Consider the following 16,435-nt stretch of genomic DNA (forward strand, 5'->3'; position numbering starts at 1 on the left):
TTTTAGTATTCCAGTAGTTCAGTATGTTCAGCTGTAAGTGTTAGTTGGGGACTTGTCCCATCAACTCCATACTCAGACAGTTAGAGGCTTTTGGACTAGACTATTTTAGACAGGTGTTCAGTTTTTCAGTATTATTATCAGTATTCAGTATTTTTTTCAGTTTATGAACCTTATGGCAATTTCTTCCTAAGTTCCGTATATATTTATTGTATTATCACTATTCAGTGCTCACAATAGGTATCAGTCATAGATTTACTTGTGGTCTTTCAGGATAGTAAGCACCGTGCGATGCCCAGGATGTAGTCTTAGGGTGTTACACCATCCTAGGATGATATACCCCATTTATTTTTGATGCTTCATTGAAGGTTCTGCTACTATTTCAACCCCTATTACCATATTGACTAAGAGGGAGGCTCCTTTCCAAAGGTCTGATGAGTGTGAGTTGAGTTTTGAAATCTTAAGGATTTCCTTACTCCAACCCTTGTTTTAGCTCTTCTTGTTGAGATTGAGGGATTCATCATTATTTGTAATGTTTCTAGTGTTGGTATTCGTTGTGTATTAATACAACACGATAGTGTCATTGCTTATTCTTTGAGACATCTTAAGGTGCATGAGCACAACTATCCCTTTTATGATTTAGATTTGGCGGCGGCAGTATGGTGTCCATTATGAGATTTTCACCAACAATCTCAGTCTTCATCATTTTATGACCTAGAAGGAGCAGAATGCTAGACAACATAGATAGAGGGAGTTTCTTAAGGATTATTAAATTTATGTCTTGTATCATCTGGGTAAGAAAAATATGGTAGCAGATTCTTTGAGTCAAAAGGCAGTGAATATCGGTATCTGTGCTTGTATATTAGTTTCTTAAAGGTCATTGGCACGAGCCATTCAATCCTTAGCCAATGTGATGGTCCACCTTGATATTTTGGATCCTAGAAGAATTTTGGCTGGTGTGGAGGTGTGGTAGTCATTATGTGAGAAGATTTTGGATCATAAGTTTGAGGATAGAAAGCTTCACTTCTTTTGCGATCAGGTGTTGAGTGGTAAGTCCGAGAGGGTCACCATATATTTTAGGGTGTTTTGAGATTTGATGGTCGCGTTTATGTTCCATAGATTAATGAGTTAATTCAGTTGATTTTGCATGAGTCCTATAGGTCTAGATTTTTTATTTACCCCAGCATAACCAAGATGCATAGATATTTGAGACAACACTATTATTGGAGTGGTATGAAAAAAATGTGGCAGACTTTGTACCTCAGTGCCTATGTTGTCAGCAAGTAAAGGCCGAGTATCAGCGACCAGGTGGTTTAACTTAGAGGTTACCCATTCTCGAGTGGGAATGGGAAGAAATTAACATGGATTTTGTTAGTGGTTTGCCCCACACTTCCTATGGTTCCAATGGTATTTGGATAATTGTAGAACGTTTGACCAGGACAGCATATTCCATTCCTATTCAGATGTCCTTCAATGCTGAGAGATTAGCCCATAGCTATGTTCAGGAGATGGTCTGTCTGCATGGTGTGCCCATATCTATTATTTCAAACTGTTGTTTTGTGTTTGCTTTCAACTTTTAGAGGGATTTTTAGGAGGAGTTGGGCACTTAAGTGGATCTTAACACATCCTTTCATCCGCATACAAATAGTCAATTCGAGCGGACTATTTAGGTTCTGACATACTTCAAGCCCGTGTCATTAATTTTGAGGCCAATAGGAGAAGTACTTAGCCTAGAAAGCATTTGGTTATAACAACAATTATCATTCGAGTACTGAGATGGCGTCTTTAGAGGCTTTGTTGATGGTTTGATACTTCTAAGATTAGGAGTGGCTCGTAGTAGGTAGTAGGCTTATGTATATAGTAGGCTTCATGCCTTGAAATTTGGAATTGGTGATCGTGTATTCCTCTATGTACTGCCCATGAAAGGTGTGATGAGGTTTGGGAGGAAGGGAAAGCTCAGTCCTAGATATATTGTACCTTTTGAGATTCTTCGCAAAATTGGTGGGTGGCTTGTGATTTTGATTACCTCTAGATTTTGTTGCTATTCATCCAATTTTTCATATCTCCATGTTTCAGTGATACATCCTGATCTGTCTTATATGCTTAGAGATGACTTAGTCCAGTTAGATGAGTGTTTGACCTTTGCAGAGGAGCCAGTGCTTATTTTGTCTTATGATGTAAGACAGTTGTGCACTAGGGAGATTCTTATAGTTAAGGTTCAGTGGAGGCACCGCCCACTAGAGGAGTCCACTTGGGAGATCAAGAATGAGATGTGGACCCAGTATCCTCACCTGTTTGAGACTTTAGGTATAACCTAATTTTTAACTTTCTAGGATAAAAGTTCCTTTAGTAGTAGATATTATAATGACCCTTCTGGCCATTTTCCATATTTTCGCTTATTTTTGCCATTAGAGCTTTTTCATAGCTGCCCTAGGTCATTTATGACTTGCTGGGACTGACAGTTTGGTTATTGGGCAGTTTGTTTATTTTTTAGAGCCAATTCCCTATTTGAAGTCTTTATTGGTTCCAAATGATCATCGATTGAAAACTTCAGAGAAACAATCTTGTATGAAAATTTTGACTGTGCCAACAATTGTAGAATGTCGATTTTAGGCTAGGCAGACCTTTGGTTTAGGTCCCAAGGCACCTAAGCTCATTCTGACCTATTAGTCCAAAAGTTTAGAAAAATGAAATATGGGTGTGAGACTCATATTTAGTTGAAATGACTTTGGATGGAAAATCTGATTGCGCCATTAAGTCTGATGCTTCGAATTTAGTATGGATACATTGTTCGTTTGCATATAAAGGATTCTAAATGAATCTCGATCCCCCAATTGAGACCATTTTGCAGTTATAATATCTGGTGCATTAGGTTTTTCTAGTGCCCCACGATCGCGCCACTTTGGAATGCGATAGCAACTCCCTATGCAGAGGAGGTGGTGCAATCGTGAAGGCCAGTGAGCGATCATAGTTCCCATATGCAGCGACAGGATGTGGCAATCGCACACCTGCAGATTGTGATAACCACTTCTGAGGGCCTGGACTTGGTATAAAAGGACCCTTTACACTATTGAAAATTAGGGTTATGGCAATGCTAAATTAGCAACGATTACACAACTATTTTTTTAAATAACCTACTACGACAGTTATATCCGTCCCATATTATGATGGTATCTATTGGGACATTTACTTAAAAAACCATCGCGTATCGTATTAACCATCCTAATAATGGTAACGGAAGTTTTAACCTTCGCTATAGAATACATATAGCTAAGGTTATATTATGCTGAAAATGTCAAACACTTGGGAATTTTCCCTTAGTAAGGAAATTTGGACCTATGTAGTGTCATTAGTTTTCATCTCCATGGTAAGGAAATTTGGAATATTTGCCATGGTAAGGAAATTTCATTAGTTTTCTTTCTCCATTCTTTTCTATGTAGTGTCTGAGTTAAACATATTTTCTCTGCCAAAATATTGTGAAAAGTTTCTTCTCCGACTGTATTGTCTTCAATTGTATTGTCCTGAGTTCCTTCTAATTTTTAGAGCTAATTTTCATCTCTGGCTCCGGTTGCCATTTCATCTCCGATAATACTGTCATCTCTGGTAGGTCTTCTTATCTGTGAAAGATTTTACAGTATTTGGGAAAGATTGTGGTTTTTCTTCTCCATTTAAACTATTTGCTAAGAATCAATGGACATATTGTCTTTAATTTGCCTTGCATGTAATTCTTTTCATAATGGAAAGAAACTTTTCACATAACACACAAATGGGTTTCTGTGGATTCTATGCCAATGTTCTAATTTATGTCTGTAGTATAATATATTTGTGGTTAGAATTTTTTATGTATTACTTATATTGTTATAATATATACACTAAAATCACTGAAAAGAGAAATTACGTTTTTAATTATTTTTTGGGGGGATTTTGTTTGGATTTTTGGTGGATTTTGTGGTTTGGTTTTTCTTGGTTAGCTCTTTCTTTTAGATTTGATTTTATCTGGGTTTATTATTTGAGTTTATTTGAGTCATTTTTCAATTGTTGATTGCGTTTGTCCAAATGTTTTTTGAGTACTAGTTTTTAGTCTTGGTATCAATTGTTTAGTGTCGCCTCTTCAAAAGAGGCTTATTGACAAGAAAAAATTTGTCTTAATACCTTGATGATGACACTGAAACACATATTAAGTCAGGCAAAGCGCTCAACAAGTTTTGAGCCTCGCTTCATGGCTTTTGCATGCCTTTGTAAACACTGGGTTAAAGCTATTGCTATATAAATAAATTTGCACTAAATTAGACCTTGAGTTACCAATCTTTAATCCCCAATGACGTTTGACCAGACGTAACAATAGTCAAGGCATGCTCAATCTAAACCAGCTTTCCAAATGGACTATGTCAAATATATATTACGATATCATATATCATAATGAAGAAAAAAAGATATAACTGATCCAATGCATTCAACCTCTGTCTCATAATATACATGAAAATAGTTAGTGAGAAAGAATACTTGCTATCACCCATTGAGCTAACAACTACTTCTCAGTTGAAATCCTATCCCGAGCAAAAATAGTACAAGTAAGAGAGTAGAATCATTTACTTAATTAACATTCTTACTCAAATTGCTAAAGTATTATTTTGAACCACGATCAACTAATTTAACTAATAACTTAGATAGACCAAAAATCAATATCTAGAACTTCATTGAACTGCAACAAAAAGCCCAGTTCTTTTTGAATTCCTTCCAACTTATCATCATCACCATCATCAACAAGAATAACATACCCAGTGTTCAAATATTCTATTGTAACTTGTAAATTAAAAGAAGACTTATTCCTTATTAAAAGTCCTATAATTATCAAGGCTGGGTGAAGCTTACTGGTGAAGCTGTTGCACTTCCTTATTAGAATATGAAAAGTAGTGCACCTTCTGTTCTAAATGTATGCGTTCAAGCTTAAAATGCTCCTAAACACTTGAGATGTATTTTGTTGCTTTTAGATCTACACTTTCGTTGTCAAGAATATTTTCGTGATTATAAGTCATAGTAGTAGTAATAATAATGTTAGTACTATCAGAGTACTCTCGATGATCAGTACTATTCTCGGCCACTAGTGGAATGCAAAAAGTAGAATTATTTCCTTTTTGGAGATCTAAGAGGTTAGTTCCACCAGCAACTATAGGATGGCTTATTTTTTCAGGCCACAAGTGATTTGTTAGACAGGTTAGTATAGTGTTATAGAATGCGAGCATATCATTGCATTAGGCTATGTTATGATGTGATGAAACGCTTTATCACTACGAGTAATTGATGAGAGACAATTAAAAAATACAGGCGCATAGTCCTTGATGCGAGATGCGTTATGATGCAATATGTGAGATGATGCACTTGCATCGTGTTAATTTTATTTGTAAGGTCATTTTTAAATTCAAACTAAAATAGTTCGATCAATTTTAAAGTTAAAAAAGAGTTCGAGCACTATTGCCTTCATTTTTACAATTATCTAAGGTTAGCTCTAAAGAGAGTCACGACTTCACTGTTCTGACCTTTTTTCATCACTGAGATTGTATGGTAATTTTTGTCTCTTCTTTTTTATTTTTCCTTCTTATTTCATCCCTGTTTTGCTGCTTTTCATTGCTGTAACTTCACTATTTTCTTCTTCTTTTTTCACTTATGTTGTGGATTGCTGCGATCAATTACTGTTTTGCTCTATTTCTTTCTCTGTTTTTCTTTTTCATTTTCTCAGTTTTTTTCTTATGATCCCCACTTCTTTTTTCCTTAACTTTAGTGATCAATCTTTTGGTTTTGGTGTTTTCTTTAATCCTTTGCCTATATATATATTGTCATTATTGTTGTTTATATGGTTGTGGTATTTTCAATTATGATTTACTATTTAGATATTATTTGGTCTTTTTTTTAAATTATGCTTCAGTTTAATAATGCAGTCGCATTGCTTCACGCATCGCGTAATGTGTGATGCGGAGCCTTGTAACTTTTTTTCACATCACATTTTCCTGAACACTGAATTAGTACTACCAGTCCCTAGGTACTTCCTCAGATTGGTTCAATAATTTGGATCACCTTTTTTGGTATTAAGAATATCCAAGACCAATATATCTGAATGGCGAATAATACATTCTTAATAAGTTGTTACTTGCTTGGGTAAGAGAAATTTAACAGTCCATGGAATAATTTGCCTAACATCTTATCATTTAGTGGTTTACATTTTTTTACAATAAGCTTATTGGAGCTCAAAGGTTTCCTCACTATTTGAAAATCATATCATGTTTAACAAAACGTAGTGTACTAAGTATAACATCTTATTTCCCAGTTTTGTACCTCTTCAAAGTAAATAGAACTTTTATCAACATTAGCATATAATCTTGAAACTTTTGAAAACATAGAGAGGCAGTCATATAACAGTTTAATAGACCCTTTATCCTCTCCACAAAATAGTAACAAGTTATTTGTAAAATCTAGATAATGTTAAGTTTCACAAATTTTGGATGGAAGTTAAAATCTGGGATCCTCTTAAGCCTCATCAGAATTATTGTAGAGTATTTTATCATTAATGAATTGATGTTATGAGAAACTTTGTTCTTTTGTAATCTCTGTATAAATACAGATGTGTATGGTCGGTCATATTTATATACTCGACTAATACTGTAAGTTTGTGAATATTTGATATTTGAAAAGCCAAGTTTTAGTTTTATGTCCCAAATTCTGATTGGTAACTATTTTAATTCATTGTAGGTTGAAAATTGTTGCTTCAATAATCCGATATCTTGATACCACACCTCTACCTTAGTCACTAGGTAATGTATCAATTTATATCTGCTTAATGATTATCATTCTTTAACATATACTTTACATGATCTAATTTTTTTGATCAAATTTGCACTTGAAACCTTGTGTAGCCTGTCTTGATATTCTTTCATCTATTTTAGTACTTTTCAAACATAACTACATCAGTTATAAACCAAAATTGAAGTGACACTTTCAGTTCTCAATCAATAGATATTCCACTTTCAACTAGTTTTTCAGTGTCGTTTTTAGATCTTAAGGTTTGATTCTAATTTTTGAAGCACAAAATAACCCAACAAAAGCTTTTTAGCTTCCTTTTAATTTAAATTAGTTGTATAAGTTAGTTATTAGAGAATGAGAATATGTTTGTATGCATTGATACTGTGCTAATAAATGGTACCTTTTTGATAGAGAAATTAATAGTGCTAATATTTATGTGGTCAATTGACTGAAATTATACATATTTTGGGGCTAGTTAATTATTTTTTGATTCTAAAAGTTAGTGATGGATTTTCTTTAATTATTTTAACTGGTGGTTATGAACTTATAGGTTGGAATATCACACACTTTGGAATTATCTTATATAGTAGGAAAAAATTTAAACAATGTGTAGGTACACAAAAATGAGGATTGTTTCTCTATCATACTTGTAGAAAGTGAGAGTGATAGAGAGTAGTGAAATTTTTGATGGTACATATGTGTTTTAATAAGCATGTTCTTCCTTTCTACTAACAGTTAATCATCAACCTTGTCTCTTTTATGGGTTTTGACCAAAGTAAATAACTTATATGTACAATAGCATGTCTCTAACGGTTGAATTAAAAAATATTTAATTAAAACTTATCTGTTTGTATGTTTAGGAGTCTATTAGTAAATAGTTTTTATGTTTGTTATTGTTGTTTTTTCTACCTTTGCTAAAATATATAAAAAAATGTATGACTATCATTTCTTTGTTTTATTCTTTATAAAATATATGTTAAAGAAATTATTTCATATACCTAATGATACTATTTGTACGTTGATACTAACTGTAATCATGATTTTTCGCTTCAATAGTTTAATTATGTAAGATAGGGTATTTAATAGACATTGGAGATAAAAGTTGGATGTATCTCCCAAGATCCAATGATGAGTAGAAAAATTGAGTCAAGGATTTTCTTAATAAGACATTTCAATGAGCTTCTCTAGGAAATAAAATATTATGCCTTTGCAGATTGTTCTTTAATCACTATTGACATTATCGATATATGGTGGAGGATCACTTGTTTGGTTATGGATTTGCTACTTATTACACTCAATGGGTTTTTCATGGAAAAGGAGTTTTGTCAACAAATATTCTACATCTAAGCAGTGTTGATGGAACTTTTGACCAATATGATGATATTGATAAACTACTTCATGATACTTTTAGAAATGTAGAAGATGACTAGAGGAATGAAGGGCATGAAGGAGTAAGACAAGGACTATATGAAGATGTTAAGAATTTTTTAAAATTAGTGGAGGAAGAAAAACAAGATTTATATTCGGGGTGTCAGAGTTTTTCTAATATGAGTTTCACCATCCGATTGTAATTATTTAAATGCATTCATAGGCTAAGTAATGTAGCTTTTTCAAACTTGCTAGACTTGATAAAAGAGTCTTTTCCATTCACTCAAATTCACGAGTCTTTTCACAAAGCAAGAAAGGTGATAAGAGATTTGGATCTTCATTATGAAAAAATCCACGCATGCCCTAATGATTGCAAAGCTCGATAATTGCATTGTGTGTGGGTCTTCTAGATAGAAGAATATTCTCGATGAGTTGACTAATAAGACCACTAAATTTTCTGTGAATGTCTTAAGATACTTTTCTTTAAAGCCTAGGCTTCAAAGGATATTCATGTGTTCTGAAACATCTATAGCTATGAGATGGCATGCTACTAAATGACCCAAAGGTTTAAATTTAAGACATCCTGTTGATGGGGAAACTTGGCAATATTTTGATTCCATGCACCCTGACTTCGCCAAATATATTTATAATTTTAGATTGGATCTTTCAAGCGATGGTTTCAATCCATTCAGAACAACGAACATTTCTCATAGCACATGGTCGGTTATGTTAATGAACTATAACTTATCACCATGGATATACATGAAATCAGAGTATATAATGTTATTAATGATTTTACAGGTCCTTCATCTCCTGGAAGTGATATTGATGTAGGAAATATGGCAGGTGGGAGTAGAAACATTTGATGCTGAAACTAACCAAACATTTAATAGGCAAATTTTAGTATGGACAGTTAGTGATTTTCCAGCACTAGCAATGCTTTTGGGATAGAGAACCAAGAGGAAATAGAAATGCCCTACTTGTAATCATAATACTTTATCCCAATATCTCAAATGAGTTGTAGGATGTGTTACTTGGATCATCAAACATTTTTTCTCCCTGATCATCCATATCGAAGAGATAAAAAATAATTTAATGGTAAAGAGGAGCATAAAGCTATACCTACTCCCTTATCAGGTGAAAATTTTCTGGAAGAACTATGAGAATTAAATAATATTTTTGGAAAGAGTTAGAAAAAAGAAAATAAAATAGTGATGTCCATGGAAAAAAGATCCATGTTTTTTGAATTATCGTATTCGCCGCAAAATAGATTGCGACACAACCTTGAACCGATGCACATAGAGTAGAATTTTGTTAATAATTTTCTTGGTACTTTGTAGGATATAGCTTAAAAGTGTAAATATCATGTAAATTATCACTATGAGTTGCATGGTATGGGGATATAGAAAGAGCTTCAACTAATAAAAGATGATAATAGTGAAAAAGTTCATCTGGCTAAAGCTTGTTTCTCTATGAAATCGAAGGATAAAAAGTTATTTTGCACTGTTTTAAAAGATTCCAAATCTCCAATAGGTTATGCTTCTAATATATCAAGTTGAGTAAAAATAGATGAGATGAAAGTATCAGGATACAAAAGCCATGATTCTCATTTAATAATGCATCACTTGCTCCAGGTTGCAGTGAGGAAAGTGTTACCCAAGAAAGTGTCTTTGGCCTTGATTAGGTTGAGGAATTATTTTAGATCCATGTATAGATAGATTATTAGAAGAATTGATCTTGATAAAATGATGACTAAAATCATAGATATAGAACGTGATCTTGAAAAGTTTTTTCCTCCAACATTTTTGATATAATGACACATTTGGCTTTCCATTTAGTCGATGAAATTAAACTTAGGGGCCCAAATCATTTAAGTCATATGTATCCTATTGGAAAAAATCTGTGTAACTTCAAGGGATTGTACATAATCAAAATACCGCTGAAGCAGCAATAGCAGAGAGTTCTTTGGCTGAAGAATGTTTGAAATTTTGTTCAAAATACCTAGATAATGGGGTGAAAACAAAATTTAGTAGGTATCCAATAGAGGATGATGGGGGAATTTAAATAGAGGGAGCTGATTTTTCACCTATATTTCCTAATATAGGTCATCCAATCAGAAGTAAGAAGAAAAGGAAAGGCAAGATTTTGACCTGGCTAATCATCAATGGTTTGAAGCATACCGGTATGCTTTGTTCAATACCGAAGATGAACAAGTAGAAATATTTATCAAGTTAGATAAAATAGTTATTTGTATTTTAACTTCCTTATATGGTGTCATAATCTGTTTAAATTTTATTTATATATATCATTATTGATTAAATTATTAATACATGCTAGCAGGGAATATAAGATTTAGTCAATAATCATACTAGAGGAAATGCATAGGTAAAAGCATAGATTCATAGTTGAGAGTTTTGTGATTGGTTTATGAAAAAAGTTATAAATGTTGAAAAGCTAAATCATTTCAGATGGATAGCTATAGGGCCTAATAATGTTGCTAAAAGATATACTGCATATTTCATAACTAGATATCGGTCCTATACAATGACATGAGATGTCCCAGGAAAGACTTAAAATAGTGGAGTGACTTTGTTAGCAACGGCAGATAGTTTTGCTAATGCTAGAGACCCAAATCCTGTTGATGGAATGGTTTTCTATTATGGAGTTATTCAAGGTATCATCGAGATTGCTTATTGGGGTTTCTTTAGTGTTGTAGTATTTAGATGTGATTGGTTTCATAATGAAGTATATGAATATGTATTGACTCGTATAAATTTCAATAGAAAATGCAGCACAGATGACCCTTTTGTACTAGCATCACAAGTGTATCAACTTTTTCATGTGGAAGATCCAATTAAGAAGGGATTTATTATGGAAGAAATAAAGTCTGGTTGATTTGTATGTTTTGGAGAAAGAAAGTTGTCCTAATATTGAAGAAATATTTTAGAGAAAGGCTAAAGATGACATTGGTTCATCAGAAAGATCACTCGATGTTGATGTTAGATAGTCAAGAGACAATCTCCCTATTGATATCATTGTTGTGCCTTTCCTTTCATAATATTCAAATATGTAATGGAAACATCAAAAAAGGAGGGTGACATTGATGATACCGATTGGGATTGGATGAAAGTTGATGACTAAAAAGATTAAGATATTTTGTACTTGTTTAAATAGTTTATTTGTACTGATAAATCAATAGATTTTTTGTACTGGATCGATGCTGATGACTGACTAAAAATTATCTTTATAATCGTAGCAGTTAATTTTCTTTTGAGTTGGATCAAATTAGTTATGAATTTATTAGAATCTTCTTGCTATCTTTTCTAATATTTCATGAATGTGCTTGATTTTCAAAATGTCTTAAATTATTAGAACTTAACAAATACACATGTTCTAAATGCTACTGTACACATTATGAAGTCCTTATTTCTGGTACCTCTTTCTTCTTTTAGGATTAATATATTTTCTAAGTCTTTTCAATTATTCTTCAATTTCAGTATTCATCTTTTTGCATGGTCTCTGATCAATCTTTAACTTCAAAATTGCACCAGGAAAAATTCAGATTCTAATCTCTCTCTCTTGCTCTATCTTCATCTCTCTGATATTTATAATTAATATTTCTTGATGAATTTCCATAATGTAGATGTGTGTTTCTAGTTGATAATTTGTGCTTAATGTATATAATAAAGTAGAATGTAAAACCTGAAAAATTTGTGCTCTACTAAAACTGCACCTGGTGAAAACACAAATGCTGTATATTTGCTTTGGAAATAGATCTTGTCTTTTAAAAGAAATATTTTTTGTAGGGATAATGTTGATCAGGATATTTGGTTTGGGAAGTGTAATACAGGTAGTATGATTGATGGTTGCATAGTTCTAGCTTATTTCAATGTGTGATCATGCATATGCTGGAAGTAGTATTTGTTGTTGCTCTTATCTTATAAAGTAGAAATCTTTTTGTTGGGGGAGGGAGGAATAGTGGGTGGGAGTGGGGTTGGGGGTGCTGATTGAATTATTTCTATTATTGTTGATATTTGTATTTTTCTAGCTCATTTCTGAATATGATTATGCATCTGTTGGTATTAGCATTTGTTTCTCTTATCTTATACATAGAGTTATAATATTTTTATTTTTTTTGTGGTTGGGGGTTGATGGGGTGGGGGCGGGGGTTAGGTGCTGAATGAATTACAACTAGCATGATTCAATTTGTGGTTTGGAAAGTGTAATGTGACTAGTATGGTTAATATTTGCATATTTCTAGCCCATTTCAAGGTGTGATTATGCATCTGCTGGAATTAGCATTTGTTGTTTCTTTTATCGTAAGCATAAAGTTGCAATTTTTTTTGTTTTTTTAGGGATAAGGGTTGAGGGGTGGGGGTGGGGTGCTGATTGAATTGCAACTAGTAATATTCAATTTGTGGTTTGGAAAGTGTAATGCAACTAGTATGATTGAGGTTGCATAGTTTAGCTCATTTTTGTGTGTGATTATGCATCTGCTAGAATTCGCATTTGTTGTTTCTCTTATCTTAAGCATGAAGTTGCAATCTTTTTATTTTAAGGGGGCTGGGGGGTGCTAGTTGAATTGCAGCTAGTATGGTTGATGTTTGGATATTTCTAGTTCATTCTTATTTATGATTATGCATCTGCTGGAATTAGTATTTGATGTTGCTCTTATCTCAAGCATAAAGTTACAATATTTTTTGTTTTTTTTGGAGGAAGGGGGTGCTGATTGAATTACAACTGGTTTTTCGCCACTTGGATTTGATTTTTGCAGCTGTTATACCTTACTGAGTGGAAATACATAAGCCTATTCTTGGATTTCAATTATCACCAATTTTTTTAATTTTTGGTTGTCGAATTATTACATTGTCATTACTGTTATGTCTTTCGTATGTGGTGTACTACTTTCCACTTTTCTTTATTTCTTTATTATTTCTGGTTTCATTTCTGCCTCTTTCAAACTATTTTGAAATGCTTTATTTAAAATATTTTGAAATGCTTTATTTAATTAAGTTGTAGATCTAGCAGGGAAAAGCAAAAAGACAGTGTATTTATTGTGTTAACGTACTACATAATTCATTCAAACACTCACAAACTTGGGTACCTACAATAATAAGATCCAAAATGGATTTATTTGTCACACTTATTAAAACAATAACATAAGGCTAGTAAAAGCCAAGATTTGTTTTAAGAAAGACCACACTTATATATGCGCAACACACTACAAGTTCACTGCAAGTAGATTCTTACTCCATAATGTCTTTTTCAAGCATTATGGAAAGGTGGAACTCCTTAGTCCATACACTTTTGTTATGAAACTTAGATGTATGAAGAGGCTTATCCTTATGGTTCTATTGCAGTAGTTTTTCACTACCCCATTGAAAGCTCACTTTTATCATCCTTTGTTTCTAATGCAATTGCAGAGTTATTGTCTTGACAATAGGATGGATAATATTTCCCTCTTGATATATCCCTGTCCATTTCCTACTTAAATGGCACGATAAGTTTAGGAAAAAACTGGAGGTATCTCTTTTGTTATCTAATTTACTTAAATTTTCTCTTTTATTTGCTTTAGTTAAGCATTGGACTTTGGTTGGAGTTTGCTCACAATATATATATATATATATATATATATATATATATATATATATATATACCTTTATCCTTAGCCTTACTATTGAGAAAATTATATTCATCTTAGAAGGAACTTGTTACACGAGATAATCATCCTCGCTCAACAAGAAGGAGCTCCCTAGATTAAGAATAAATTTTCCTTGTAATTAGCTAATTAGTTTATGTTGAACTATGCTTAGAATATGAACTGCTTGATCGAAGTAATATGATTATAGCTAACTAGAGAGTCAATCAGTTACAATGTTGTTCAACACTCTTATCTTCTGAAATGCTAACAATTCGATTCAGACAAGAGTAGGCACACTACTTTTTGAGGAAATCAAGTTTAGTTCATGAGACTTTGGCAAATTATAACAGATGTTGGGGATGAAACTGGTTTTGCAGAGAGCTTCACATTTATATACTGATGTGTACAGTTTGTTAAAGTTGCTTTATTTACAACAAACTTTTGGTCAAGATAATGGAAAGATTATTTCTTTTAACTTAGGATCAGTTTTTTTGGAGTTATTCCATGTAGTCCATATGTAAAAAAAATATTTACTCAATCAAAACACTTGTGATGGCCACTGTTAGTCCAGTTTTTTACAGAATACACTCCTTTTATATATTGTAAGGTTGTGCAGTAGAATACGCTCTTCCAGTTCCTCTGGCTTCCTTCGTATTTTCCATTTTGGTTGACTGTTTCTATGTATTCTTTCATCTTCAGCATTCTACAATTTTTGAATGCTTTATTATTACACTTTTTGGTTAATTTAATGTGAAATTTTGAGATTTTCATGATTTCTTACTGCAGTTAAGTGTTGTTGGCTGACTGGTTAATTAAGTTTGAAACATTGGATAATATGTTCAACAGTCGTTGTACTCCCTCTGATATTTTAACTTGTTCCATCTTAAATTTATATAGGTTTGGAACCCACAACATTTTTAGCAACCTGTGACAACATTTCTGATAAGCCATCACAGTTCTGATAGCTTATCATGAATGTCGTCAGCTCTTATCAGAACCCCCAACTTCACTTTAACTCAATTTTTGGTCCCAGTTTTTTCTTAAAATCCACTCGAGTTTCATTTTTGAGTTGAACTTTTAAGCCTTAGGCTTGCACAATAAACCCTAATTCTAATTTTTAGCCCTTTTTGCAAGTTAGACTTGGTTCAAGCTTCTTGGGAACTTGAGTTTACCTCAGCTTACCACTTACCAATTGAAAAGAAAGGTCAGGTTTTGAGCATACCTGATGAAGACCTTCTCTTTGATTACACGCACAAGAAGAAGTAAAGAGAGGTTTTTGATTTTGATTGCAAGCCCACAAACACACAAGGAAGTTTTTTTCTCGGTTTACTTGGAAAGTGTTTAAAGAAGGGAAGAAAATATTCTAAGTATGGAAGGAAAATAACTTAGAGCAATTAAAAACTAAGCGAGAAGGTGAAAAGGCCAAACTGTGGGCCGAACTGGGTCTTTTTAATTTGGCCCACAGTTTCAGCTAATGGTGGGATTTTTGTGACGACATTTCTAATAAGCCATCATAATTTTGATAGCTTATCACAAATGTCATCAGCCTTGACAGACCCTTCTTTAGAGCTGAGGTTTCTGACGACAAATCTGACAGTTTATCACAATCATGACAGCCTATCAAAAATATCGTCAGGGGCACTTGGCTGAATATATCGATTCCACTTTCTTTGAACTACAACCTACTACAAAAGTAAACAATTTACAGAAGTATAAAAATTTTAGGTTGCCTCCCAATAGCACCTGATTTAATGTCACAGCACAACTTGGTTATCTTGACTACTCAGACTTTGTTAAGACAACCTGTTGATACCCCTTTACCATCTTTATAGAATATGTCCACAATTGAGAAAAAACTCATATCCTTTGCTGGTGTCATGGATGAGTGTATTTTAAATCTTGCTTCCTTATCATTGAGCTTGAACTTCAGCTCATTCAGCTCCATGTCTATGATCGCTCTCCTAGTTGCAAGGAATGGTCTACCCAAAATGCTGGGCACTTCAAAGTCCACCTCACAGTCCAGGTCTACAAAATCAGTAGGCAGAATGAAGTTGGTCACCTTTACCAATACATCATGTAATATACCCACTGGCCGCTTTACAGACCTATCTACCATTACCTATCGCATGTTCATCGGGGTGGGATCCCCCAAACCTAATTTATTATACACAGCGAGTGGCATTAGATTTATATTGGCTGCCAAATCTTATAGTGATTTTGTAAAATTTAGGGACCCAATAGTACACGGGATGGTAAACACTCCCGGATCTGCCTTTTTCTGCACTAAATACCTTGTCGAAATAGTACCAAAATGAAGGAGATTTTTCTTTGTCTTATGGCTAACCTTCCGTTTCTTAGTCACAAGTTCATTCATGAACTTTGTGTATCCGGGAATTTGCTCAAGTGCCTTAACCAAAGGCACATTTATTGTCAATTGCTTGAGTACTACCATGAATTTGTTGTATTTTACATCATCAGCTTTGTTCTTCAATTGTCGAAGAAAGGGAGGTGGTGGTCTTGGGGTAGTTTTCAGCACTACCTCCTTCTCCTTCTCTTCACCTTTCTCTGGAACATCATCAGAATTATCCAGCTTCATAGACTCCACTGGACGTTCTTCTTTCGGTTCATCAAAAA

The sequence above is a fragment of the Capsicum annuum genome, chromosome 4 (genome assembly GCF_002878395.1).
Source record: "Capsicum annuum cultivar UCD-10X-F1 chromosome 4, UCD10Xv1.1, whole genome shotgun sequence".
NCBI lineage: Eukaryota > Viridiplantae > Streptophyta > Magnoliopsida > Solanales > Solanaceae > Capsicum > Capsicum annuum.